At 42.4% G+C, this 27,947-nt stretch overlaps 1 protein-coding gene across 1 annotated transcript in view; it reads left to right on the plus strand.

The window, feature by feature from the left end:
• The first annotated feature begins 200 nt into the window (after positions 1-200).
• TMEM108 (transmembrane protein 108) overlaps positions 201-27,947 on the plus strand; it is a 287,581-nt gene continuing 259,834 nt past the window's right edge. The window contains exon 1 of the mRNA XM_044295635.1: positions 201-317. The gene's annotated coding sequence lies outside the window, so the exon portion shown is untranslated. The remainder of the gene's footprint in view (positions 318-27,947) is intronic.

Consider the following 27,947-nt stretch of genomic DNA (forward strand, 5'->3'; position numbering starts at 1 on the left):
CAAGCGACTGCATCTTGTAATCCAGTCCAAACAAACGAGGGCGACAAAGCCTCTGCTCCCAAATGTAGCATATAGGATCTCAGTATCTCCCTGGGCTGCTGTAGCCAGGACCATTCTGTGCCATGATTGGCCTGAGCAGCTATGTGATTCATCCCAGACTACTGGAGCTATTGGTCTCCCTCAGTAGCAGACTCTGTGGGGGGAGGATCAGTTTCTGCTGTGCTGGATACAGAGCTGAGACTGCTACATAGAAGGGCAGCAGCTCACATACCGAAGTGGCTATTGACTGTTTGGAGAGCTTGCATTTTGTGAGAAAGGTAAGATTTTGCAATCATCTTCATGAACAACATGTACTTGTCAGTTTTTACATTAGAGATTATTTGCGCTGTTAAGATCTAGGATTAATATCTTGCGCTGTTAAGATCTAGGATTAATGTCTTGCGCTGATATCTGCGAAAGCAGCAGGTTAATAAAGTGACATTAGTTTCTTGGATTCAGGCATTGCAGATTAAATCTGTGTTTGATGTCTATTGCAGCTGTGATGAATTCTATACTGCGTGCAATGGGATTTTTATATTAAGCACATGGGGTATGGATAGCATACGTATTGAATTCAGAATGCAACAATGGCATTTTATGACGTCCATGAGATGCCTGGGGGTTGGCTCCCATGTAACTCTTTATGAGCATCCAGGGGCCTGAGAGGCTTAATGATAAACCAGACAGAACTTATATGTAGATATAATCCGAGAACCAAATGTCGTACATATAAATCCTGGCATCTTTTCATTTACAATAACCCGCAGTGCACGCTATACTTTTGACTAGAGGTTGCACCAAAATGGACATAAAGCCTGATAGAATGGCAAACTACAATCCCCAACAGTCAGAGGCGATCAGCATCTCTTCCATGCGTTATTATGAGAACAGATGTCACATCTTAGAAGCTGATCTCTTAAATTAAACAAGATACATTGACATAATCCTTAAGGCATAATGCCACTGCTTGGTGCTAGGCAAAATACTCCTGTGGTAACCAGATCTTACAGGGTTAAGGTTTGGCTGTTAACTGTTTAATGGAGAGGAAGAGAGGTCAGGCTGACAAAGGGTTAAGAATTGTTAATTCATAGGCAGATTATGGATGTAAAATGTTAATTTTGTGATACATTATCCCTTAACCCAACAGATGCAGGAGGATATGGAGGTGTGGTAGTATAGGTGGCAGAATAAGTAAGGGATATGCAGTGGTAGGTGGTGGAGCAGTAGACAAGATTCAGCAGTGGACAGCTCCTCTCTATCACCGGCAATATGCAGCAGCCAGATATAGACACATGCACAGTCCATCGCCCGGAATCTTATTGACTGACGGAAGGGGGGGCTGGGTTACCTAGGTGATTTCTACTCATTAGAAAGCCAAATGGCAGAAGAATAGGATGTTAATCAAAAGCCACGGCAGGGCAAATTACACTAGATAACAACGATGGAGGCTACTGCTTCATAAAAGGCGACAGCAATATCTGATCATTGCATGGCAAATTACTTGACACTGACTAAGTGACCTTGGAAATGCCACATTTTAAGATACTTGCTCTCAAATATTCTCTCAATATACTGGAGGTGACCACACATAGCAATGGGTGAAAGATGTAAAAAAAATTTTTTTTTTTTTAAATTAACTTTCGATGTTAAAAAAAAATTGTCTTTACAATAAAATAAAAAGAATTGTATTTGTCTGCACAATATTATACATACCGTACTTCCATTCAATGAAAGAAGATATCTATTATAAACCCAGATAACCTGGACAGGTGGGGGAGAGTGGATGTAGCAGAGCAGAGTTTGTCAGTGTTGCTCTTTAACTTCCTCTTTGTTTGGACTTTTAGCAGGACACATAGTGTAGCCTAAGCCTCTCAGTCAGGCCATCTCTGAGCCCAGCGAGAGCCCTCTGTAGTGACTCAATCAGCGTAGAGTTCCTCTATGCACATTTTAATCTAGGCCTATCAAGAGAACAATGGAGCTACATATATATACTGTAATTGTCAATGGTATAGTACTGATGAAATAAAGAAAGAAAAACAGACAAAACATTTAAAAAATATTGCTTCTAATGAATATTGAATTAAAAAATACTCCTTTCTGATGAAAGTGTACATCATAGATCTCTATGTTTTACTACAGCAGTCTGATATATTGCTTGCTCCCATAGATAGGTATAAAAATCTAAACTAAATCTATAGATATCAATCCTCTGGTTCATGTACATGACCCATGCTCTATGTATCCTTTTATTGTTTAGTGATGCAGAGAGCCTGGAGATCCAGCAACATCATCCTCCACCCACAGCCTACTGGTGGTTTCCAAAGCAAAATTGCAAGATATTTTAGTTGCAGGCTAATAAACAATATAGTAAAAATATATGCACTGGTAATTTAGAGATACCACCAATGGTAAGTTCTGGTATTGGAGTTACTGTGTATGAGACATATTGTCATTATACACCACAAAAGTGATCAGTTTATTGAAAATGAACCTCCCTGGCATAGACAGAATTGAATGTCTTGAAGATTTTGTCCCAGAAAACCAACTTATCGCCTAGCAAAATGATAAGTGATAAAAGTCTGATTGGTTGCGGTCCAACAACTGGGACCCTCACCAATCACAAGAATGGTGGTTGAGCAAGTGCACTGCAGTTCCATTCAAACTCTATCAGGCTACTGAAGATAGTGGGGAAAATCACTCCTTTGATAGGTGATATGTTGTCATTCACAACCCTTTTACCTGTCATATTGTATGCCTATAATTATTATATACTTGAACTTTTATTTGCATGTCCAGTATATGAACGTGTACTTCCCAAGTTAAGATATATAGACTTGCAGAAAATGAAAAAAAGAACACCTGAAGAACTTAAAACTATTAAGCTGAAATTGGTATAAACTGCTAGTGATGCATGGGAAGTGATCACCTAACCAAGGTGGTGAACCCTTTGTTTTGGGTTCTGCAGCAGGGTACAGTATATGTTGAGGCAGGGTCACGTGAATACTGGGTGTCATCTCCCCTTGGTGTGATGCATGCTGCCACTCGTTACCAGATGAGAACGCCCGTGGTAGCTAATGTCGCCCCACACTATGACACCTAGTGTTGGTCCTGTGTGTCCCTGCAATATATATAATAGCAGTAGGTGTGTCTAGCCCTCCTGTGAACTGTAATGTGGCCATCAATGATAAACAATCATTCAGTGATAGAAGCAGGTTCTGCCTCGGTGCTAATGATGGCTACATCAGAGGTAGTGATGAGCAGTATAGGCAATATTTGTTTTCACAATATTTCGCGAATTTTTGGCCTAATATTTGCAAATCCTAGAATTAGTGATCTCCAGTCATTATTTTCTTGATTGCGAAAATATGAAATCTAATATGCGTGTATTGCGAGCACACTACAGGAGTGGCTCACTTTTGCTAAATTTTTCAAGCTGCTAGAAATTTCCTGAGACTGTAGAGAATGCACAGTACAGTAATTCCTATCACACTACCTAACACCCTGCACTGGAACCTATCAGCTACACTATATCACTATCTAACCTACACTGACTATCTCCCACTAACTACTGCATTATATATATATGAGCTATCTAGCTAATGTAATTGAATAAGGATCCAGATGACTGAGCAAAGGACAGAGCACAGCAATGACACTGCTCTCTCTCTCTCTCTCCCTCTCGGAACTGCAAAAAACTGCAGAAAATGGCTGCTTAGGAGTTTCTTATACAGTAAGGGGTAGGCAACTTTCCTATTGGTTGCTAGGGGTATTGCTAAGCTCAGACAAAGATATTGCAGCCTTCTCATTGGCGCACAAGCAAAAAGAAGTGAGGGTACTGATGAATTTTTTTTTTGAATATTTGCGATTACGAAGATTTAGCACTATATTGACTTCTTCGCGAATTCTCAAAGAGCCGATATTCACGATAAAAATTTACGATTATAATATTTGCGATCAACACTAATCAGAGGGTGTAGGGTGTGAGTTTTGCTGGAGCATCAGTAATTGTATTTTAATAGCATTTTTTATCCGTACCTTAATAACACTGCAGCTATACAAGGGACATCACATCTATGATCTAGACCACAGTTTACTAAACTCACATGGTCTTTCCTTACCAAGACCTGTGCAGTATTTTAGCCCCTAGTACTGCACAGAACCATGAGACAGAGAACCATTCTAGAACTGGGAATCATATATTTAGTGAAAATTGGACATACTTTTATAAATACATTTGGATATAATGAAATTATTTTTGGGATATCCTTAAAGTGAAATTCCAGTTACAGCAAATTATAGTTAGTTGCAGTGTTATTGTACTGTGTTTGCACTGAATTGTGGAAAGAGTTAATGCACAGTTCACACTAAGAGACTTTGAGAATTTCCAGTCTGTATACTGAGAAGCTAGTAATTTTCCACTGCTGTCAAAAGGGGTTATGCAGAGGGGGAGTTTTGGAGAATCCAGACACACAAAACTTTTGATCTGGATTAGCTGTCAGACTGTTGTTTACTGCTTAGCCATTCCCATTGACCTTTATTCAGGCCCAATACAAGTCTATGGCAGCCTTGAACCGCAACATTATTTTGGTTAGGTTGTGATTCTCCAGCTTCTGCCTCCACGAGAAGGTTCTAGATCAGTTCACAGAAACTGTATATAAGTACTACAATCAGAGCCCCAAGTTCTCTGTAAATAGGGACTGGTGATTAGTAGGAGAGACTCTGCCAAATTGCAAAAGTGACCAGAAGTAGATTCTGAGATCAGGATACTCTCACACAGACCCTGGGTCGCTAGCCCTTTGACCAGGCAACCAGACTCCTAAAGAACAGAGGGACAGCTAGCTCAGGCCTTTCCTCAGCACAGAACCTTCTACTACCAGAGGGGAGAATGGAGAAGCCATATCAGTGCATTGACTGTATTGTTTTGCACTTGAGTTCCCCCAGTGAAGAAGCACACTGGTTTACTGCAACCCAGACTCTCTGGACTTATTTTCCATTTGGGTGAACCATGCTTTACCATCCCCTTCGGAGAGCAGTAACACTTGATAACACCTCAACGGTGTTCGGGGGTCCCAGTGTAGTCTTCAGGGCTACTTCAAACCTGGCCACTGCACAGTTTCTCCTTCTTGTCTATCACATATGGTAGACTCCACTTGGAATTGGCTGAATAGTTTTGGAATCCCATTCTTTAGCTATGGTTGAAAAATGTGCAGAGCTATGTGAATAACAAAGTCTCAAAATCCCTCAGATGTTCTGTTGCAAATGACCATGGGAGCCTTATCGCTTATTGACGGCTATGCAAGCTCCATTTTTAAAGACCCGACTTCTACAGTAAATGTATGGCAGAGGTCAGGAAGGGGTTAAACATGTTGTTGGTGATGATTCCTTTCATTTTCATATCACTATTTTATTTTTCTTAAAAAACAAAAACAAATGCCTTGTGTGCACTAACCACTAGGACTAATAATATGCCAAGACTTTTTATTCTGTACAAGTAACTTTGCAGTAGTGATCAGCAGAGGCAGTATTACAACGACAGATATCACTCAAAGACGTCAATGAGGTCTCCTCCAGTCTGTTGTGTCTATGGCTGCTCTCAAAGGATAGGAAGTCTTAACATATTTTAGACCTAATTGCCAGTGTGAAAACTGTGATTTTAGGATTTGTTTTAAAATATAGATAGTGATAAGGAATTTTAGAAAACATCACAAACAATTCTAAAAAATATGCTTAACATAAAACTTGATTTAAACAACAGGTTATTTATTGATTTCCCTTTAACTACTGCTGTGTGCTATATACCCCTGTTCTGATTAAGGATCCCAAGTCTTATTCTGTGCTAATGAAAAACATCTGATATATATTGGAATGTTTATTCCTTGATTTATGCAGACTTCCTATGGTGTTATCCAAACTGTCATCCCAGACTTTTGCTTTGATGTTCTCTCAGAAGTAGTGCTGCTATAAAGATTTGCAAAACATATCAAGTGGATGTATCTGCCTTATGGAAGCACTAATGATTTTACTGTGATCTGCATAGCTCCAGCAAGTATTGATGTTAACTAGTAGTAATAGTGCATGCATTTATAAATTACAGCATTGGTTTCATTATGAACACATAGGAACATTAAACCTAGGATAACAATCAGGAGGTAAGCTTGCCCATTCTGTTAGATATTTTCATGATCTCTGTGGAACTTTTCTGCAGCCAGCTGTCTTACAGTCAGACTAAGGGCTCATGCACACAAACATTTTTTGCATTCTGTATACGGGCTGTATTTTGATTCCGTATACGGTCCATATACGGAAACATTCATTTCAATGGGTCCGCAAAAGATGCGGACAGCACTCTGTGAGCTGTCCGCATCCGTTGCTCCGTTCCGTGGCCCCACAAAAATTATGAGGCATGTCCTATTCTTGTCCGTTTTGCGGACAAGAATAGGCATTTCTATAATGGACCTCCTGTTCCGTTCCGCAAATTGTGGAAGGCATATGGGTGGCATTCGTTTTTTAGGGATCCGCATTTGAGGACCGCAAAAAACGGCATGGTCGTGTTCATGAGCCCTAAGACTTGTGAAAGGAGGAGGGGGTATTTCTTAACTGTAGAATTTTTTATTTATTTTTTTTAAACAAAAAAGGAACACATTACGGGAGGAATTTATATGCATTTTTTTAACATTTAATGTTCCTTAACAGAACATTCCACCAAAAAGTGTTAAACAGTACAGAAAAAGATGACGCACCCTTTATGTATACAATACAGGTCTTAATTCAGTTGCGTTCATGGCATGGTTCTGTACTTGGAAAAAAATGAATTATTAGGCCTGTAGCAATCCCTAAAGGAGTTGTCTGCAATGTACCAACATTCTTTAAAGGGAAACCTGTCTGCTCTTGCATGTATAGTGCCCTGGAGCAAGAATACTTTGGGGTCTGGACGTTTGTAATCATTTGCTCCTATTGCTGCTATCCCAAGCCATCAACTCCCTACTTTACTGCACTTTGAAGGATTAATTTGCCATGTGATTTATGCCGTTTTTTTTGCACTTATACTATATTATATTGTGACAATGCATTTTATATGATATATCCTTTTTATTGGCACTGTTATTGCATTGTATTTGCACTTAATTTTGGAATGCTAAGATTTTCCAGCCTGTGAACTAAAGAAATAGTAACTTTCCACTACTGTCATAAGGGACTATGAAGACATGAGCTTTGGAGGGAAAAAGCCAGACATAGTTAACTTCTGACCATCTGTTTTACCTCCGTCAGACTGAAAACTGCTTAGTCACTTCCATTGACTTGTATTGAGGTCAAATACAAGTCTATGGCAGCCTTGAACTGCAACAATATTTCTATTCTAGATCAGTTAGAAACTGTATATAAGTACAGCAGTCAGAGCCCCTAGGTGTCTGCAGATAGGGAGCAGTGTTTAATAGGAAAGACTCTGCTAGACAGTATGAGTAGCCAGAAGAAGACACTGAGACTGGGATACTCTGCCCGAAGACTGAGCCACAGACTCTGGACCACCAGCCCTTTGGCCACGGTATAATTTTTCTGAGAGAGGGACAGCTAGCTCAGGTCTTTCCTCAGCATGGAACCTTCATCTTCCAGACAGGAGACCGGGGAAGTCAAGTGTGTTGCCTGTATTGTTTTACAATTCAGTTTCTCAAAGGAAATCTAACGTAGCATTGGGGGCCACCTCAAACTGGGCTGCTGCACATGAACTGGTATGGAATTGGTAAGATAATTAAGATATATTGCACAGTTGAGACAAAGGGTTTTATTATGTAGTTATATTGCCACTTTACAATATTCCTACTTTACATGAATTAGAATTGCAGGGAGAGGACCGCTGTACATGTCATTTTTTGTCTGGTTGTCAGTAAATGTGTGCTTGTGTAGAAAGGCTGCAGGTGTCCTCTGCAAGCTGTTTGCACCTGGCAGGGAATTAGATGTAGGCCAGTACATAAAATCACAACTGAAGGAAAAATAAGACACTTCTGTTCTGACGGTCTGCACTGCTTTGATGACAGAATAATGCTAAATGTATGGAACAGCTTGTCTAGATTGTGCAAAGCTACATTTAGGAGCTGCACTACAAGTACTTCAGGTGTGGTAGGCAGTAATAAACTTGCTTTGTGTAGTCTTACTGTTACTCTTGCAGTTAATCCCACTTTTCCACTCACTCCAGGTCAAGCACACAAGATGTGGGAGCTGTTTGGTGGGAGTCTCAAGCTCATTATTGGACTAGAATTTTATTTGGGACCACCAGAGGAAATTATTATTAGGGCCCAACCCCTGTATCATCAATAGTGTTGAGGGAAGTGAAGCATTCAAAGCAGAATTTGGTCCGAAGTTTAGGAAGACTTTGATTCGCAATGAATCCGAATTTCCTTGCTCTCCGTGGTAACGAATCAGGTTTTTCTAAAATGGTGGCTGGATTATGTTACAAAGTGAAACTAGGTGTAGAGGAGACAAGCCCGGGAACAAAAGATAACCTAATGCTGTGCAGCCAGCCAATCTGCAGATATCCATCCCCTGTGATATCACAGCCCTATAAACCCCTCATCCCGCACGGTCTCTGCGATTGGCCTGCATAGTGATGTGAAATCTAGTTAATTTTAATGTAGTTCACCTAAAAGATTAGTTCAAAAGATTTGTTTCTTCAGTTCATTATGTCTGACTCTGTGATGCTACTGACAAGTGTTTAGAAGCACAAATCTGGTCTATTACACATAGGATTTACCGTTCCTTGGATGAGTTTTATTGAAAGGACCAGATATATTTATTATTATCCAGCAGTCTGAATAAGAACAGGCAGATGATACTTGGAGCAGTGAATAGAACTCCAGTAAGGCCTACTGCCTGCTCTGCAGCACTATGCCTGAGGAGGCTGATAGGGATCCTGCGACTTAATAACTAGAGATGGCCTTGCGGTTCGCCCGGCGGTCGTTTGGCTGCGAACTTTGCGTGTTTGTGATTCGCCAAACACGTGAACATATGGAGATATTCGTGCCCGCCATATTCTTTTACATTGTGAAGAACTTTGACCCATGACACATCCATCAGGTTGTACAGGACAGCCAATTGAGACGTTTCAGCACATGGACATACCCCCTACCTTATAAATAAACCTGATCTGGCCACCATTTTACATTCAGTGTTTTGCCAGTGTAGGGAGAGGTTGCTGTGTGGAGCCGGGACAGGCTGTTAGGGACACCAAACGCTATCTAATAGGGCCACAAAAGTATTTTTAAGGACTGGTATAAGTGTGCTATCGATAGGTGTGATACAAAGAGGGGTGCGATATACTTATAATATAATATACTTTTATAATGAGTCAAAAACACATAGATCTATATAGTGATCACCTGGAAGTCAAGGGCCTAGGGGCTTACTAGGGCCATTTTTATATAGGGTAAGGTTCCGGACGGGGTTGCTCTTATCAGGGAGGGTGGTCTGTGGTTAGGCTATTAGGGCCAGAATAGCACCCTCCTGTAGGGCAATATCAGAGATAGTTCTTTGCCCACCCTGTCCTTCAATACCACATCATCATCTAGCCCAGGGATAGATGTTTTTTGCTTTCCCACCGGGATTCATGGATGTGCATTGGACCCCCCCGGATTTTGCTAGGACATATGGTTTCTGATTTGGTGCCACCAAGCACTTGATTTAGTGCCGCTGAGCACTTGTTATTGCCTACCACATCTATGCTTTTTCCTTAACTTTTTTTTTTTGGGGGTCAAATCTTTTTATTTGAAGACAAAATCTTCATATTTTTTGTTTTTCATCTCAACATCAAGAACATCACAAACAAACCCCGTCCCAACCTCCCCTCACCCAGCCCCGAAGACCCGGTGCAGTCCATCTTGGAAATATTGTGCAGCAAAGTCCAGGATACGATCCAACCCACGCTCATACTACAGGCATTCCTGCTCATACGCACTCCACTCATTTACCATTCTAGATCCAGAGTAAGTGCTACCTATAACTGTCTCCTCCTACCCTACCTTCAAATCCCTACCCTAAACAACCAAATGGAAATGTTCAATCCATGCATACCAAATTTTTTGTTATTCCCTCTCTTTTGATACACATAACTCTCAAGTTGGACCAAAGTGTGAATCGCCTTCACTACCTCCTGCACCTCCGGTGGATCTGAAGCAATCCATCGGGACGCTATCCGCTTGCTGGCCTGATATACGATACGCTGAATTGCCAACTTAACCTCCTTTAGCCCCGATATTCCACCAGCATATCCCAATACGCATAATAGAGGTGAACATTCAACCGTGACCCCATAAATCGCGGACAGTTCCACATTAAGTGTATGAGGTCAGCGGACGTAACCCCGCATCTAGGGCATTTATCGTCAGCACGAAACCCTATTTTATGTAACATTTTCGGGGTTCTATATGCTCTATGAAGCAGCAGCAATTGTGAGACCCTATGAGCTTTACTTACCGCTATATCAGGAAAGTCAGTAAGCACTTTTTCCCATTGGTCATCCTTCAATTCCGGTATATCTTTTTCCCATTTTTCAAACAGATGCAATGGATTTTTTTTATGTAAAGCTTCCATTAGGCTTAGATAATGCAGCGATATGACTCCCCTGGAACCGCCCCCAGTAGCCGTGAGGTCTACGATCAGGTGTTTCTGGGCAGGAAACAGCTTCTCCCGCCGCTCCTGCACTTGTATGGCATGTCTTACTTGCAAGTAGACATAGAAAAGAGCTTTAGGAAAGCTAAACTCCTGTTGCAAAGCAGTAAATTCTTTAAGGGAAGTGCTTTCGAATAGCTGACATAGTCTGTCCAAACCAAATTTCCTCCATGCCCTAGCACTGGAGACCTTGTTGAGTTCATCATACATGATATTCGGCCATATTGAAGTAAATTTCGTATATCCCGTGACACCTGCCATTTTCCTTGTCTTCCACCACACCATATAAATCATGCCCAACATCTCGTACCTTCTCCCCATTTCCCTGAAAGTGCCGTCCTCTAGCGCCGACAGAAGGCATCCCCTTTTGAGCAAGTATTTGACTATCCTACCTGCCTTATTAACCTGTTCCTCCTCGCCCCAACCCCTTATGGGCTGCATTTGGGCTGCCAAATAATAAACCAAGGGATCGGGGACACTCAATCCTCCCTGAGTCTTAGGTCTGCACAGGGTGCTCAGTTTTATATGAGGGATCCCCTTCTTCCAGATTAGGTCTCTAAAAATGACGTTGACAGTGTAAAACACCTTCAGTGGGATCCATACGGGAGCATTATGCAGCACATAGAGAAGCTCGGGCATAAGAATCATTTTAATCAGGTTTGTTCGGCCAACAATAGATAAAGGCAGCTTAGACCATGCCTGCACTTTCTTCCTGAACTTATCTAGTAACGGCATTACGTTTAGATCTATAAAGTCCCCACTATTTCTGGAGACCCGTATCCCCAAATATCTAAAGCTAGACACAATCTGTAACCCTCCGTTCATGACAGGATCTGAAGAAACATCTCCAGCCAGCGGCAACAGGATTGACTTAGTCCAATTTATTCGCAGGCCCGAGATTTGTCCAAACTCATCAATGATCTCCATTGCAGCCGGCAGGGACGTCTCCCAGTCATCTAAAAACATAAGCAGATCATCTGTGTATAACGCTACTTTTTCTGTTACCCACCCATATCTAAATCCCTTAACCCCCGTGGATGAACGTAAAGCCTCCGCCAGGGGTTCTATTGCCACCGCAAACAGTAGCGGCGAAAACGGGCAACCCTGTCTGGTACCCCTCTGCAGTTTGAACGAGTCAGATATGTATCCATTCACCTGCACTCTGGCCGAAGGGCACGCGTACAACATTTTCACCCAATCCATAAAGACCGATCCCACCCCCATCTTTTCCAATACCAGGAACAAGTATCGCCATTCCACTCTGTCAAATGCTTTGGCCGCGTCAAGAGACGCGACCGCCGCATTCAAGGCGTGAACCTGGCCCACCTGGACATTTAAGTGTAGTCTCCTGATATTCACTGCTGTCGACATGTTTAGCATAAATCCTGCCTGATCCTTATTGATAAGCGAGGCAATGACTGAGTTAAGCCTATTAGCCAATATCTTAGCCAGCAGCTTAACATCCGCCTGCAACAATGAAATGGGCCTATATGATTCCGCCTCCATCGGATCCTTCCCCGGTTTTGGTATGACAACTATAATTGCCTCATTCATTGTGTCAGGCAGTTTCCCCAGCAGCCGGGCTTCATTAAACACTTCCAGTAACTGGGGCAACAGGACTGGGGCGAATTGTTTATAAATTTCTGCAGGCAGGCCATCACTCCCTGGGGCCTTATTGTTAGCCATATCACCCAGCGCTATTTCCAACTCTTTCAAAGTAAAAGGGCTATCCAAAAGTGCTCTCTGATCCTGATATAAAGTGGGCATCCGTAGGGGATGGAGGAAATTTTTGATGTCAGCTTCCGTGGCCACAATTTTAGAAGAGTAAAGGCTCTGATAAAACCCTGACAATACCTGGGATATCTTGTCCGTGGTCACCTGCACTGTACCATCCGTGTTGCCGCAGTGCTGCTCTCTAGTAATCAGAGCCAGCATCCTGCCCGCCTTTTCCCCTTCCTCATAGTACGTTTGCTTCAGGAAAAAACGTCTATTACGGGCATTACGGAGTAAGCGGTCATCCAACTGTTGCTGCGTTTCTTTCCACTGAAACTCATGTTCTGGTGTAGGGTTGTCTACATAACTATTCTCTGCCGCCTCTACCGCCGAAAGCAACTGTCTAGTTAGGGCACTATTCTCCTTTTATCGACCATTAATTTTGGCAGCTAGCACCCCCCGCAGAAACGTCTTCATCGTATCCCACACTACTATTCTACCAGCCGACGGGAGATTATGGTAAAAAAACTAATTTAAAGTGTCCCTGACATCTGACATATCAACCAGGACATTCAGCCAATAAGGGTTAAACTTCCATAGATTAGCTCTGCGCGACATGGATGGCAACATCTGAAAGGTCGCCACAATCGGTGAATGATCAGAAACCTGTCTTGGCAAGTATCTGATATCATCTAGCAAATAGCCCATTGCTTCATTTCCTAGAATGAAGTCAATTCTGGACAAAGAACCATACGTGCTGGAACGACAGGAGAACTGCTTAGTGTCGGGGTACCTCAACCTCCAGAAGTCCAGAATGGATGCTTCCTGAAGTAGTCGGCCGAAGGGAGTGAGATCGCTGCTGACAACCTGTGGAAAAGCATGAAATTTATCGCCTAACACTATTGTAGGCACATTAGGCCTTTCCGCCATCAAAGCTATGATCTTTTTCATCACCTGGGAGGAGTACGGTGGGGGAATGTAGACTCCAATGATTACACACTTCACTGAGTATAGGGAGCCATGTAGATACACATACCTACCCTCTCTGTCAATAATCTGGGAGAGACATGAAAATGCAACAGATCTGTGCACTAAAATGCTCACCCCCCTCGTATAGGCAGAATAGGTGGCATGGAAACAGTGACCAGCCCATCTCGGTGTGAGAATACTAGTTTGTTCTGCTAACAAATCGGTCTCCTGGAGACAGCAAATCAGGGGCTGGTTCTTCCCCATACAATCTAGCACTGCCCGTCTCTTGTTGGCCTCCTTAATTCCCCTAACATTCCAACTGAAAAAAGTCACCCTACTAGCCATTAGACTTAAGCGACCGTCTGTGAGTGAGGCGGATCCGTGTTTGACCCATCGCATCAACATGCCTCAGCTGCATTTCCTGTCCCACTAGTATAATGGGTAATTGAGTATTCCTGCACATCCTGGCTCCAAAACTAACATCATCCCCCAACATTAGAACAAAGACAAAAGAGACAAAACAAGACAGACAGCAAAAAAGAAAGAAAAACATAAAAAACACAAAAAAAAAACAGACCTGCACTCAAGTAGTCTAGAACAAGGTCACCGGTGTGTCCAACAGGTCCCTGCTCACTCTCCCAAAGGGACTGCAGGTTCAAAAAGTCAACCGTGTCAGAACCACCAGCTCCTCGGAACAGGTGAAACCTCTAGTGACGAGGCGTGACTGATTCTGGCTATCAAAGCTATGCACTGCCCACCGAGGTACACAATACACATGCTTCCTTCCCCTCGCATCATCTCTTCAATAAAACTGCCTACTATGTAACTAACCCGTTATATAAGTGATATTCATAAAGCATGTTAGCATAAAACATAATCGCATAGTGAACAACGGATAATAGAAACGCTAACCCTGCACACATGACTGTCACTTCTCATAGACACCGTATCTCAAACACACCATACATTCAGTCATGCACACTGAACCACTGTAATCGCCCTTCAACCATCCTCTGCCTGCGGATCAGCATTCCTGAAGCGATTTTCGTGACTGTCCACCCATCGGAGAGCCTCCTTGGGATCTTCGAAGAAGTTGGTTCGGCCTAAAGCGACTACCCGCAGCCGCGCTGGAAACAACATCGAGTAAGGGATATTCAATCCACGCAGCCGCCTCTTTATGTCCAGGAACCACGATCTTCACTTCTGAACCTCCATGGAGTAGTCCGGAAACAGCGACACCCTTTGACCGTCAATGGAAAGATCAGGTTGTTCGTGGGCTTTTCGCAGGAGTATATCCCTATCTTTGTAATGCAGAATCTTCATAAGAACCGGCCTTGGTGGAGCACCTGGCGGTAGCGGCCTAGTTGGGACCCTGTGAGCCCTTTCAACAGCAAAGAGAGGGGTCAGAGTCTCTTTCCCAAAAGTGTCTCTTGCCCATGCTTCAAAATAATCAGTCGGGTTAGACCCCTCAACTTTCTCGGGCACTCCCACTATGCGAACATTATTCCTCCGCGACCGATTTTCAAGGTCGTCTTGTTTAGCCATTAAAAGCGCAATTTTCTGTGTATGGTCAGCAGAGGCACTCTTGAGGGGGGTACAGCATCTTCCATTTCCCCCACTCGGCTTTCCAGGGCCGTTGTACGGTTTGCCAATCGTTTTAGATCATGCCGCACTATAGACACATCTTCCTTTATGGAGCCCACTTGCATCCTCATGGCCGTGAACGACTTCCCACATTGCATGATAGCTTTCAGCACATCTTTTAGAGTAGGCTCCTCTTTGTCCGACTCCATAGTGTCCATGCCATCTGAATCTGCGCACGATTGCAGCGCCCTCATCTCCCCCACGATCAGGGTCGGGCTGAGACGATAGCCTGTCTCGCTTCCCACTTGTTTCAGGTGGGTCCAGGGGGTCCGTTATGTGCGCGAATCTCCCTAACTTGGCAGCCGCTTCCCGCTGTATATCTTTCGCGCGGTCACTGCGCCGCGGTGTGTCAGGCCCGGCACCATCTTGCAGCTCCCTGTCCGGACCTTTAGAGTCCCTCTTCGGGCCCATCTCGGCTCGCAAAACAGCCGGAAAAGTCTCAAACTGGAGCGGACAGACTTCAGCAGCCCTGAGGCTTCAACGAGATGAATGTGGATTTAGGGGGTTCTATACAGGATAAACTGTCGAGATTGTGCGGGAGCTCTGCTTAGCACGTCAGCTTACGTCCTCCGCTAGCCACGCCCCCCCTTTTTCCTTAACTTTAATAAATTTATTTATTTACATTTTGAGGGATATCTTTTTCATTCACACGTCTGCAAAATGGGTCTGCATCCGTTCCGCAAAATTGTGAAACGGGTGCAGACCCATTCATTTTCAATGGGGCCGGAATGTGCTGTCAACATCCGCATTTGCGGATCTGCACTTCCGCATCCGTGCTTCCGTTTCCGCAAAAAAATAGAACATGTCCTATTCTTGTCCGCATTTGCAGACAAGATTAGTCATTTTCTATTATAGTGCCGGTGATGTGAGGTCCACAAATTGCAGAATGCACATTGACGGTGTCCGTGTTTTGCGGATCCACAAACACTTATGGACGTGTGAATGGACCCTCATAGTAACATTATTAAAGGTTACGATTTATCTTTATGTATATTCTAATGGATTGCCTTCCTTGTACAATGTTATAATATACTTTCTATGTTAGAAAGTATATTATAGTGCATTTGTATTGTGCGGCAGTTGTGTGCGGTTCTGCTGCAATACTGCAGGTATATAGAGGGACAAGCGTTATTGGAACAAATAATTTCTACTGGTGTGATATACCAGCGGGGGTTTTATATACCAATATACTTTCTTTATAGTGCATTTGGGTACTGTATAGTGCATTTGCGCATGCGCGTGCGCAAAAATTATATTGCCGATATTTCACATTGAAAAAAATAATGAATGGAGATCGCAAATTCTAATAATACATCTGGTATGTCACTGTCCATGTTGTGGGACTATTTGTGCATTTCTAGTAATTATTTCTTGGCTGCAAATATGAGTTGAAGGCTTTTCATGTTTGCCTGCCATTAAAATGAATGGGACCCGCCGCGAACTTGCGGTTCGCGAACATTTGATCGCGTTCGCGAACTGTCCCGGCAGATATTCGTCCATCACTATTATTAACTAAGTGAACTAGAAGATGTACTGAACTAACAGGCTCCTACAACGAATTATAGCATCTTCAGCACAGAGTAGAGGAGGGACAGGAGCCAGCAGCAAGACTGGACCTCTGGACTATCAAGATTTTATCACAAAAACAGGTGAGTTTTGTAAGCATACACACACTGCGTACTCACTCTCTCTTACTCACGCGCCAGCTGAGTATAAGTAGTGTAATTTCAGAGATATTTTATTTTTTGTCTATATTGTGTTTTCCTACTTTTCTAGCAGTAGGAACTATAGACCAATTGGTAGTAACAGTGACAGTAATCTTTATCAGGAAGGTGAACTAAATGATTTAGTTCACTTAGAAGATCAGTTCATTTCGAACTGATTGTTCACGAACTACCCATCACTAGTCCTGTGAGCTGATCATAGGGAGAGACTTGGCAACCGCACATTCTGCGTCAGTTATATTTATTCCTGTATTTACTTATTCCTACATCAGCCGTAAACTAAGATATGTAATTCAATACTAATAAAATGGAAGCCTTTATTATTCCAGTGCCCGGCGTGCCAACCAATACCATCAAATCTGCACCCCTTAGGGGGGAGTAGGTCGTAATGATGACCATCCTCATCTTTTGCTGGCTTTACTTCTTCCAGGCAGGGCAGAATGGCAATAATATGCATATTGTCCCCCCACATAACCAGCCAAACACCATACCAGCAACATGCCATGAGTGCACAAGTGCATGGCGTCATTGGTTGCTATGACACCGTGCGCTTCGTGACGCCGACGCTGTACAGTACTACATTCGTATGAGCTATACGAGTGTATTACTGTACAGTGGCAGCACGAAGCACATGGTGTCATAGCAACCAATGAATCCATGCGCTCGTGTACTCAGCAGGACGGGTTTTCACTGACCATGGTCTGTGAAAATCCACGTATGTGTGAATGCGGCCTAAGGCAGAGTGGCCTGGGCATACCTGATTTATAGCAATTCATGACAAATTTATTTGTAACTAATCTAATTTCTTGGTGAACTTTGGCAAAGTTGCTGTTACGGCTGGACTTGGGGGAAACCCCCAGCCGTGCGGTGCCAGGAGATGGTAGGGTTACCACTTGGCCAAACAACACAGAATAAGGGAGCAGGTCACCTCCTGTTGCGTCCCTAACTCTGACCCTGTCTCCTACCTGCATGGGCCGACCTTGATGGTAGGAGGGCCCATACTCAGGAACCTCGGATCCCTGCTGACCCTCCGCAGATCCCTGACCTAGGAGCTGGGTGAGACGACCTACTCCTCCTTGGCACGGAGGAGCAGGAGTCTCAATGGCCAAGCAACAAGGGGAAACAGAAAACACCTTATGGCAGTGACAGGCAAACGCAATCAACACAACACTCACCTGCCACAGAACAACACAACCAGGAACCCATGTGCAGGTGCTGTTTGTTCAGGACACCAACAATGACAGCACACACAGACATCACACAGGGACCCGGACCATAAGCTGCAATGATACAGAAACCCCACACACACCTAGATAACACCGAATAACAAAGTTTTATGACCAGAAGGGAGGCCCCCACTGGTAGATGGTAATATACAGGAGGCTGCTCCAGCTATGCCTGGCTGAAAGCAACCTACTGAGCCAAGCCAGAGAACGAGGCTTTATAGGCCTAAGTGGCCACACCCACCGGTCAGAACACACCCAGTGACATCACACACACTGGGAAGAGAATTAACCCTTCCAGCACCACAGGAAAGGGAAAACACCAACTTAAAGGGGAAGTACACACAATCCATAAAACACACAAACACACTCACCTGTTACCACCAGCAACGGCATGCGTGGCAACCATGTTCTGGGGAACAGCCAGCAGGCCGAGACCCTGCCACCACATGCACACAACAACAGACGTTGCCGCGGACAACCGCAGGTGAAGGAAGGTGTCTACGTGCATACAAAACATGACCTCGTGCACCACAAACAGACAAAGGGAGTGCACATAAAACACATTGCCAAGGGCAACCACACGCATGCCTGTTATCCGCGGCAACCGCACCTGAGGCAAACCACTAAGTGCCCCCAGCTGCGGTTGACACAACACCAAAACCGCGGGTAACTGCATGCGGCTCCCAAGGAGTCACGACCATGACCAAGGGTCGTGACACTTGCTAAATAGAATTTTTCAAAACTTTACACATCCCTAAACATCAATAAAGTCTAAACAGGTTTAGAATCAAAGAAATACACCCTAGTGGCAAATGATCAGTTCCAACGGTAGCTCCAAATGGTATTTTCTCCTTGACCTTTGGGGCCCACTATGGCTTCAGAGACTGTGCCTACGGGAGGATCCTCTAGTACTTTGGTGGGCCAGTCCTACCATGCTCACACTATAGAAATACTTTTTAATTCTGTTTTCTTCACTTCATTGGTGAAAATAGCCACGCTTCCGAGTAAAACAGTAGAAAATGTAGATTCTCTTTTTTATGTTAATTGTTGGAAGTCAGTGGTGATGTGTCACTGGCATCTAAAACTGTTTTATAGTGTGAAATCTCCTGCAAACATCCCCCCATATCAGAAGAAGCTGAAGTCACATATGAATTTATTTAGGCAGGCTTTACACAACACTTGTGTGGGTTCTTGCGGACAATGGAGATTTTTTTTTACATTTTTGCACCTTGCAAGAAGTGGGGAACTAGTACCTTTCCCCTGTGCAGAATGTACCAGATGCTTCATGCCAGGGTGGTGGAAAATGTTAGTGAGTTCCATCAAGTCCCTGGAGCTGATCACTTCCTTTCCACAATTTATATGTTGGAGAAGGTGGTGCAGGAACTTTATGGCATTACAAAAAACCTGCCCCATGTTTGTATGGGTTCCACAGTGGGAAAGGAAGGCGGTTTGTCCGCATCTCCTATTTTATGATCCATTTTTCTTTTGTGGAAGAAAACAAATGCAAGAGAAATCTTCTGCTAAAGTATGATGTGATCTTAACCCCTGGAGTGGCAATGTCTTGGGAGTTTTAAGCCCTTGCTGGGTTTTGTTTTGCATGCAACCCACCCTGCTAGGCTTTTTTGGGCTGGTTTTCCACAATGGCTAGTACTTTCACATTAACGTATTTAGTTTTAGTGAAGGGTTCGTTTTGTTGGATGTAACAATTGGTACTTTCCTAAATGCACTCAACATCTTTAAGATTGTATAGATTACCTTGTAGATCCATGCACTTGCTCTTTAGATGTTATAGCTTTTGGTCATATTTCTATGAGAATTGTTCTTATTGCAAAGTCTAAATGCTGCCAGTGGATATGTTTCCAGTTTAAAGTATATTAGGACTCTCTTTCAAAGTCATTAAAAATTGCCTTTGGGGAATATAATATTTTTTCCAATAGCTTTCTTCCAGTACATCTATAAAAGATTTCTAGCACATACAAGACTGCTTTTTGTCTTTACCTATTTTTTAAAACTAGAGCATAACTTTTAGAAAGTTACTAGAGAATTTGTACAGTAATTAGAATATATTACTGTAAAATGGGTGTTATTAACATAGTTCAGAGTGTGGAGAATGTTGTCTATAATTATCGTCATCTGTTAATTTATCATTGAATGCTGTTTTGACATTCAGTGGTGTTTTCCAGCAGAACACTTTTATTAAGTGACAGATGAAGTAGAAGTAGGATTTCCTATTCTCTTTCTCTGTTCTCAATAGAGAGGTGCTTGACTGGCTATGCATGAGTAGTCACTCATCAATAAAAGGGATCGGAGTTTTGGAAATCTCAGAATGAGAGCACTTGAAGATTTCCATAACTGTCATGCATTTCAGTACAGATTGACTAAAGATGTGCAACCACATCTTCCCTGAGAATAGAGATAGTTGTGCTGTTGTACATGAACAGTCCAGCGCTCACCTCTACTGTGACCAGAAGTCATAAATCTTTGCTTGCTCACTACAACTCATTCTTTAAAGAGCATTACTGTAAGTCATGGGCAGATTTGTGACACTGAACTGAACGCTTGTACATACAAGTTACCATAAGATATAACGGTATGTCTACAAGAACTCTTAATTAGCCTGACCTGTAGGCAAAAACAAGTAGGTCTTATATTACTACATCTAAAGCTGACACAATTGAGTGTGACATAGCTGAAAGTCACATTAGAATGTGACTTTATGTGGCCTAAAAGCTTAGCCTGTAAAAATCATTTGGGCAATTATTGCTTTGCAAAACCACTGTAATTGTAGTAAACAAACTTATGTGCTTTGTAAAAAGCGTTTTATATTGCTTTTAGAGATGAGCGAATCAAAGATAAAACGAAGTGGAATTCGATCCAAATTTTAGGAAAATTTCGATTTGCAATGAATGTGAATTTACTTGCGCTTTTTCTAAATTTTCCTAAAATGGTGGCTACACGTGTGAGGACTGAGGACATGGAGTAAGGAACTCTTGGAAGCCGGGAACACCCAGATTGACATGCCTGCATGCAGCGAATCGGCAGCCAACCAGCCCTGTGATGTCACAGCCCTATGAATACAGCAGCCATTTTAGATTCTGCCATTTTCCAGCATTCAGAGTATAGAGACAGACAGGTGAAGACACTAGGGACAGCTATTGGAAAAACCTCTATGTTAAAAAAAAACTGAAAAAATTATTTATAAGTGCAGGGAAAGGATAGGGAGGAATCATTTAAAAGCATCTTAGTGCAAGGAAAGATGTCAGAAGGCGCTAGGGACAATGATAGGAAAGTGATTTACAAGTGCAGGGAACGATTATTATCCTAATAGTCAATAGCCAGCTCTGTGATTCCAGCTTTTTGCTATTGGGCTGCAAGTGTTATGTTGGAAAGCCTTTAGTGGCTTATATCTTATTCAGTACTACAAGAAAAATATATACGCATTTCACTTCTGCAGTTATTTCTGTTGAAAGACTATAGGGGCGCATTACAGTACAACATGAAAAATATATACGCACTGCACTGTTGCAGTTATTTCTGGTGAAAGTGTATAGGGGCGTATTTCAGTAAAATAAATAAAATATATATGCACTGCACTATTTAATTGTTTTCTGGTTAAAGCATATAGTTGCCTATTTCATTCCAACAAGAAATATATATTATCAGGTCACTTCTGCAGTTAATTCTGGTGAAAGTGTATAGGAGCGTATTTCATAAAAAAATAAAAAATAAATATATATATATATATACGCACTGCACTGTTGCAGTTGTTTTGGTTGAAGCATATAGGGGCGTATTAGAGTAAAAAAGAAAAATATATATGCACTGCACTGTTGCAGTTATTTCCGGTGAAAGCGTATAGGGGCGTATTTCAGTAATATAAGAAAAATATATACACGCTTCACTATTTAATTGTTTTCTGGTTAAAGAGTATAGTGGCCTATTTCATTCCAACAAGAAATATATTTTTTCAGGTCACTTCTGCAGTTATTTATGGTGTAAGCATATAGGGGCGTATTTCATTAAAATAAGAAAAATATTTACGCACTGCACTATTTAATTGTTTTCTGGCTAAGAAGCGACTGTGAAACGCGCGTCGGGATCAGGATTTACTGGTCTGTATTTATTTAGCAGCTATTTTTCCCATGTTTATCCCCATTTTCATGCACTTTGCACTTTATTATTACCTATTGACTTGATACCTACTTGGCACTTGTCAGGAGTAGTTGGGATTTACTGCATTTATTATATTGCTACCTTACCAGCAGTCCAGTGTCATTCCCGTGTCTTCATTGCCATATATATGTTCTTCATTATTATGTTTTGTATGTAACTATAAAGATTTGGTATGTTTTACATTTGAACACGGCTGTGTTGTACATTTATAGGTGTTTATTGATTAGACAGCATGAATATTGCACAGGTGTGCCTTAGACTGCCCACAATAAAAGGTCACTGAAATGTGCACAGTTTTGCATACTGGGGGTGAAGGGGGGTCAGAAAACCAGTTAGTGTCTGGTGTGGCCACCATTTGCCCCACGCAGTGCAACACATCTCCGTCGCATAAAGTTGATTAGGTTGTTGATTGTGGCCTGTGGAATGTTGGTCCACTCCTCTTCAATAGCTGTGTGAAGTTGCAGAATATTGGCACCAACTGAAACACGCTGTCGTATACGCCGATCCAGAGCATCCCAAACATGCTCAATGGGTGACATCTCCGGTGAGTATGCTGGCGATGCAAGTACTAGGATGTTTTCAGCTTCCAGGAATTGTGTACAGATACTTGCAATATGGGGCTGTGCATTATCTTGCTGCAACATGAGGTGATGGTCGTGGATGAATGGCACAACAATGGGCCTCAGGATCTCGTCACGGTATCCTCTGCATTCAAAATGTCATCAATAAAATGCACCTGTGTTCGTTGTCCATAACATACGCCTGCCCATACCAGAAGCCCACCGCCACCATGGGCCGCCCGATCAACAACGTTGACGTCAGCAAACCTCTCACCCACACGACACCACACACACACTGTCTGCCATCTGCCCTGAACAGCGAAAACCAGGGCTCATCTGTGAACAGAACGCCTCTCCAATGTTCCGCACACCATTGAATGTGAGCATTTGCCCACTCAAGTCGTTTATGACGACAAACTGTAGTCAGGTCCAGACCCCGATGAGGACGATGAGCCTGCAGATGAGCTTGCCTGAGACAGTTTCTGACAGTTTATGCAGAAATTCTTTGGTTATGCAAACCGATTGTTGCTGCAGCTTTCCGGGTGGCTGGTCTCAGAGGATCATGGAGGTGAACATGCTGGATGTGGAGGTCCTGGGCTGGTGTGGTTACATGTGGTCTGCGGTTGTGAGGCTGGTTGGGTGTACTGCCAAATTCTCTGAAACGCCTTTGGAGACGGCTTATGGAAGAGAATAAACATTAATTGCACGGGAAACAGCCTTGGTAGACATTCCTGCAGTCAGCATGCCAATTGCATGCTCCCTCAAACGTTGCAACATCTGTGGCATTGTGCTGTGTGATCAAACTGCACATTTCAGAGTGGTCTTTTATTGTGGGCAGTCTAAGGCACATCTGTGCAATATTCATGCTGTCTAATCAGCACCTTGACATGCCACACCTGTGAGGTGGGATGGATTATCTTGGCAAAGGAGTGCTTACTAACGCAAATGTAGACAGATTTGTGAACAATATTTGAGAGTAATGGGTCTTTTGTGTATGTAGAAAATGTTTCAGATCTTTGAGTTCAGCTCATAAAAAATGGGAGCAAAGCTGAAAGTGTTGCATTTATATTTTTGTTCAGTGTATATTCTCAGGTCACTTCTGCAGTTATTTCTGGGGAAAGCGTATAGGGGCATATTTCATAAAAAATAAAAATATATATACACACTGCACTGTTGTAGTTATTTCTAGTAAAAGTGTATAGGGGCTTATTACAGTAAAAAAATTTTACAAGTGCAGGGAACGATTATTATCCTAATAGTCAATAGCCAGCTCTGTGATTCCAGCTTTTTGCTATTGGGCTGCAAGTGTTATGTTGGAAAGTCTTTAGTGGCTTATATCTTTGTATCTTATTCAGTACAACAAGAAAAATATATACGCATTTCACTTCTGCAGTTATTTCTGTTGAAAGCGTATAGGGGCGTATTACAGTAAAAAAAGAAAAATATATTCTCAGTGCATTTTTGCAGTTAATTCTGCTGAAAGCGTATAGTGGCCTATTTCAGTCCAACAAGAAAAATACATTCTCAGTTCACATCGGCGGCGATTAGATGTGTTGTAAGCTTTTAGTGGCCTATTTCAGTACAAACAGAAGAATGCATTCTCAGTTCACGTTGGTGGTTATATGTGTTGAAAGCATGGCTGGGATTCAGCAGGGTGGCAGCAGTGGGAGGTTGGGGGCCAAACATGCCCAGGTAGTGACACAGATCCCCCATAATAGTGTCATCCACAGACCACAATTAGTTCAAAACCCACCAAAAGCACACCTTTTGGTTCAAAATATTTTTTCTCTTATTTTCCTCCTCAAAAACCTAGTTGCGTCTTATGGGCTGGTGCATCTTATAGGGCAAAAAATACGGCATATGAGGTAAAATCTTTTTTGAATTATTTTGGTGGACAAAAAATCTTGTATTCAGCATTAAGCGCTGCACTTATATGCTGTAAAATCTTTTTTGAATTATTTCGGTGGAAATACAAATTTCCACCTCCTCCATTAACTTCCTCAGCTCTTCATTAGCATCGGACACACTAACTTTACACCCCCTAACTATATATATATATATATATATATATATGTGGTGCAAGCACCACCAAGGGGCGAATAAATGTAAATTACACGGCCAGCCTGTTGAAGGGAATTACAGCATGATACCACAATACATTTGATATGACATTTAGCAATAGTTTAAAGTCCCCACTACATCAAGATGAATCAGGCATGGATCAGCCAGGATTTCCACACACCAATGATTGATACATCAGACTAGATCATCCATGGCGCCACACCAACAATTTGACAAAAGAGACCAGTTTCTTCTGGCTACCTGCCTTAGCTACTATTCTGATGCTGTTACCCGCGTGATGCCAAACATCTGATGCCAAGTGCTCCTTCTTTCACCCACCATCTTCAGCGGGTATTGGTATTCCCAACCACATCCACAGTATGTCACCTTGCCACTGTGTGGCATCCTGATGCTGCCACCACCTCCAGACTCTGTCATTGTGCGGCTTGCCCGGCGGTCGTTTCACGGCAAACTTTGCTTGTTTGCAATTCGCCGAACAGGCAAACATATGGCGATGTCCGCATGTGCCATATTCTTTTGCATTGTGCAGAACTTTGACCCATGACACATCCATCAGGTGGGACAGGACAGCCAATTGAGATGTTTCAGCACATGGACACACCTATAAATAAAGCCGCCATTTTACATTCAGTCTTTTGCCAGCTTAGAGAGAGGTTGCTATGTGGTAAAGGTGTGCTAACAATAGGTGTGACATACAGAGGGATGTTATATACTTATAATATACTTTCTAACATAGAAAGTATATTACAGTGGGGTGCAAAAGTTTGGGCAACCTTGTTAATCTTCATGATTTTCCTGTATAAATGGTTGGTTGTTACGATAAAAAATGTCAGTTAAATATATCATATAGGAGACACACACAGTGATATTTCAGAAGTGAAATTAAGTTTATTGGATTTACAGAAAGTGTGCTATAATTGTTTAAACAGAATTAGGCAGGTGCATAAATTTGGGCACCACAAAAAAGAAATGAAATCAATATTTAGTAGATCCTCCTTTTGCAGACATTACAGCATCTAAATGCTTCCTGTAGGTTCCAATGAGAGTCTGGATTCTGGTTGAAGGTATTTTGGACCATTCCTCATCTTTAGTTCATTCAGGTTTGATGGCTTCTGAGCATGGACAGCTCTCATCAAGTCACACAACAGATTTTAAATTATATTCAGGTCTGGGGACTGAGATGGCCTTTCCAGAACGTTGTACTTGTTCCTCTGCATAAATGCCTTAGTGGATTTTGAGCAGTGTTTAGGGTCGTTGTCTTGTTGAAAGATCCAGCCCCGGCGCAGCTTCAGCTTTGTCACTGATTCCTGGACATTGGTCTCCAGAATCTGCTGATACTGAGTGGAATCCATGCGTCCCTCAACTTTGACAAGATTCCCAGTCCCTGCACTGGCTACACAGCCCCACAGCATGATGGAACCACCACCATATTTTACTGTAGGTAGAAGGTGTTTTTCTTGGAATGCTGTGTTCTTTTTCCTCCATGCATAACGCCCCTTGTTATGGCCAAATAACTCAATTTTAGCTTCATCAGTCCACAGCACCTTATTCCAAAATGAAGCTGGCTTGTCCAAATGTGCTTTAGCCCACCTCAAGCGGCACTTTTTGTGCTGTGGGCGGAGAAAAGGCTTCCTCTGCATCACTCTCGCATACAGCATCTCCTTGTGCAAAGTGCGCCAAATAGTTGAACGATGCACAGTGACTCCATCTGCAGCAAGATGATGTTGTAGGTCTTTGGTGCTGGTCTGTGGGTTGACTCTTGACTGTTCTCACCATTCGTCGCTTCTGTCCATCCGAGATTTTTCTTGGTCTGCCACTTCGAGCCTTAACTTGAACTTAGCCTGTGGTCTTCCATTTCCTCAATATGTTCCTAACTGTGGAAACAGACAGCTGAAATCTCTGAGACAGCTTTCTGTATCCTTCCCCTAAACCATGATGGTGAACAAGCTTTGTCTTCAGGTCATTTGAGAGTTGTTTTGAGACCCCCATGTTGCTACTCTTCAGAGAAAATTAAAAGAGGAGGGAAACTTACAATTGACCCCCTTAAATACTCTTTCTCATAATTGGATTCACCTGTGTATGTAGGTCAGGGGTCACTGAGCTTACCAAGCCAATTTGAGTTCCAATAATTAGTTCTAAAGGTTTTGGAATCAATAAAATGACAACAGTGCCCAAATTTATGCACCTGCCTAATTTTGTTTAAACAATTATAGCACACTTTCTGTAAATCCAATAAACTTCATTTCACTTCTTAAATATCACTGTGTGTGTCTCCTATATGATATATTTAACTGACATTTTTTTATCGTAACAACCAACGATTTATACAGGAAAATAATGACGATTAACAAGGTTGCCCAAACTTTTGCATCCCACTGTATAGTGCATTTGTATTGTGCAGCAGTTGTGTGCGGCTCTGCTGCGATACTGCAGCTATACAGAGGGAGAAACGCTATTGGAATAACTAATTGCAACTGGTGCGATATACCAGTTACCCCCCAAAATAACTGATTGAGGCAGGGGTGTGATATAACTACAATATACTTTCTATATAGTGCATTTGTATTGTGCAGCAGTTGTGTGCAGTTCAGCTGTGATACTGCAGCTATACAGAAGGACAAATGTTATTGGAACAACTAATTGCAACTGGTGTGATATACCAGTTGTCCCTCAAAAAACTGATTGAGGCAGGGGTGTGATATACCTATAATATACTTTCTAAATAGTGCATTTGTATTGTGCAGCTGTTGTGTGTGGTTCTTCTACGATACCGCAGCTATACAGAGGGACAAAATGCTATTCAAACAACTAATTGCAACTGGTGTGATATACCAGTTTCCCCTAAAAATAACTGATTGAGACAGGGGTGTGATATACCTATAATATACTTTATATATAGTGCATCTGTATTGTGCAGCAGTTGTGTGCGGTTCTACTGAGATACCGCAGCTATACAGAGGGACAAGCGCTATTGGAACAACTAATTGCAACTGGTGTGATATAAAATTCATAACCAATGACCGTCTAATATACCTCCAGCCACATAATCACTTGATGTTTTCTGTCTGGTGAATGAATAATTTTTCGGGCCTATAGTCCACTGGCCTGTAGTAAAATTTATATCCATTGACCGTCTAATATACCTCCAGCCACATAAT

Source organism: Bufo gargarizans, chromosome 5 (assembly GCF_014858855.1).
Source record: "Bufo gargarizans isolate SCDJY-AF-19 chromosome 5, ASM1485885v1, whole genome shotgun sequence".
Classification (NCBI taxonomy): domain Eukaryota; kingdom Metazoa; phylum Chordata; class Amphibia; order Anura; family Bufonidae; genus Bufo; species Bufo gargarizans.